Source organism: Delphinus delphis, chromosome 20, assembly GCF_949987515.2.
Source record: "Delphinus delphis chromosome 20, mDelDel1.2, whole genome shotgun sequence".
Classification (NCBI taxonomy): domain Eukaryota; kingdom Metazoa; phylum Chordata; class Mammalia; order Artiodactyla; family Delphinidae; genus Delphinus; species Delphinus delphis.
Window position 1 is genome coordinate 38,087,385 of NC_082702.1, and position 2,617 is coordinate 38,090,001.

Below are 2,617 nucleotides of genomic sequence, written 5' to 3' on the forward strand. Positions count from 1 at the left end.
TAGACTTGCTTGATGCAGGGTTGCCACAAACCTTCAATTTGTAAAAAATGCAGTATCTGAGAAGTACAATAAAGCGAGGTATGCCTGCAGTCCTCTTGTTATATGGATTTCTAAAACCCCATACTTCTCCTTCATATCATTGGTTTTTTAAGACTCCATGCTTCTCTCTCAGATCATCTGTCATCTTGGTTATCATGTGATCATTTCTATTGGCCTCATTACTTCCTGTCTCCACAGCTAAAAGATAAATCCTATGGAAGCAGGAACACATCACTCTTGTTTCCCACCTGCCCTCACTTTGCCTGTGGCAGGACCTGGCACAAGTAACAGATAAAATAATAGGAGAATAAACATGAGTGTGCAAGTGAAGGAAGTGAAAGGGGAGAGGAGACAGAAATGTGGTAGAAAGAAGTGATGCTGGGATTTGATGCACATCTTCTATAACCAAGTTCAGAGCTTTTCCCTTTATTGCACCAGACTCCTTCCTTCCCTCCTCTTTCCTTCCATCTTTTTCACTTTGTTTAGAATATAATTTTAAAGTATAATTATAAATAATTATAAAATATAATTTAAAAATATAATTCAGATCATTATGTGGTTGGATGTTGGACTTGCTTTTCAGAAGGTCTAGGGGAAGCTTTTCTTATCTGTGGACTTGACACTTTCACCAACACTATTAAACATGGGCAGTGGAGACGCTGACCTTGGGCACTGCAATCATCAGCTCACTTTTAGTGGAGCCCAAATTAGGCACAACTGGGGAATGAAGGTGATCAGTTTGCCAACAGCTGATGTCAGCCAGCTTGATGAGATTAGCACATCTACAACACTGCATCATGTGTGGGTACAGGTGCCTTTAACCAACAGCACTCTTTGCATCTAAATCTGCTTCAGTCATGCGTCATCTTGACCTAGGTTCAGGTGCCAATCTTTTAATTTTTGGTTTCTGGACCAAGCACTCTTTACAGACTATTGAAAATAAAATTACCTTCATCAGTGAGTCTTGCTCAAGGGACATCCTTTTATACCAGCATTTTCTCTGGGTCTTGTTATTGACATGGACCAGTCTGGATGGTAGACACCATCCTGGTTCAGCCATTATCGTTGTTATCAGGGGCCCAGATTCTTCTGGAGGCTTATATTATTACCTGGGACATGGTTGGAAGGAACCTCAGAGACAAAAGTCATCATGCTTCCTCTCTACTTTTTTTTTTTTTAAGAAAAACACATGACTTTATTATTCCCAGCACAAAGGGCAGGTCTTTGCAAAATGAGGAGGCAAGTTCTGATGGCAGGGAGGAGGCCCCTACTTGCCGGCAATGAGCAGGCTCCACAGGACCACAGTGGCTGAGTCCCCGTGCAGGAACATTTTTGAGATGTAGTGGTCCTTGTTGACTGGCTTGGACTTCTTCTTGCCCTTGCCGCTCTTGGGTCCACATCTTCACGTTCTCCAGCACCATGTTGCAGTGCTTGTCGAAGGCTTTCACACGGCCCAGGAGCTTTTTGTTGTTGCGGCAGTTGATGAGCACTTGGGTGTTGTTCTTGACCGACTGGGTGAGCACGGAGAGTGGCCCTGTGTTAAACTCCTCCTCCTCCCACTTCTGTAGCTCCTGTGGTGTCACATCTCACTCTGGGGCTTGTCAAGGAGGCTCATGGTGGTGGTGGTAGTGGCCACGCTCGCAAGTCACTACCGTCTCCTCTGCGTTGCTTTGGCCTTCCACAGAGAGCCCTCCCCACTTTTTAATAAACGATTGAACTAAGGCCCAGAGAGCAGAAATAATTTGACTAAGGCTTCACATTATGATACATTGTGACAGTTAAATTTAGATCCAGGTATCCTTGACCTGAGTGCTAAGTACAACTCTGGGGAGATACCAACATTTTTTCTTTCTTTTTTCCTTCCGTCCTTTCTCTCTCTCTCTGTTGCTTTTATTTTTGTTTTGTTTTGTTTTAATACATTGTAGGTACTGGGACAAACCCAAGTAGCAAGGCAGTTTCCATGAAATATCCAGGCCCTCATTATGCATTCCACTGAGTCTCCTCCTACCTCTCACTCTTCCATTAAGTCAACAAGAAAGAGAAGAGGCTGCTTCTTCCCTCTTCCTATTTTTACCACCAGATTTAAGCTTGGAGTCTGTAAAATACCCACCCCACCATAACCCCACCACATAAACACATATGTCTTGATTTAGACTAAGTCTTGATATCAACTGAATAGCCCACTAAATACATGCACACACAGGATGGAGCCTGTTTAAATCTTATTACCATTCATTTTAATGTAAATTTAGTGATCACTAAAGGGCTGCCGCAAAGGCAATGACTCTGCTCCCCTGGTGCAACTCCCCTCCCCAAACATCTTGGAAAAATAAACAGAAAGAAACAAGATCCACATTTTTCATGTCTGTTAACTTTGCAACATGTGCTAACCAAGTAGGTTACTGTAATAGGAGACTGTTATAATTAAGCCCTTTTCTCCCCATGCCGTGCTGGAGTTGAGAGTCTACTGGGAGCGATAAGAAAGTTCTGTTCTACTGAACGTTTTGACATTGTCTTTTGAAATTTGCAGCTATAGGGTATAAAACCTTTTTTATTTGGGTTGTGGGAGACTGTAAAC

General features: G+C 42.8%; 1 pseudogene; it reads right to left on the bottom strand.

Moving 5' to 3' along the window:
- Nucleotides 1–1,306: 1,306 nt before the first annotated feature.
- Nucleotides 1,307–1,654, bottom strand: LOC132415938 (small nuclear ribonucleoprotein Sm D2 pseudogene; annotated as a pseudogene).
- Between the last annotated feature and the right edge of the window lie 963 nt (nucleotides 1,655–2,617).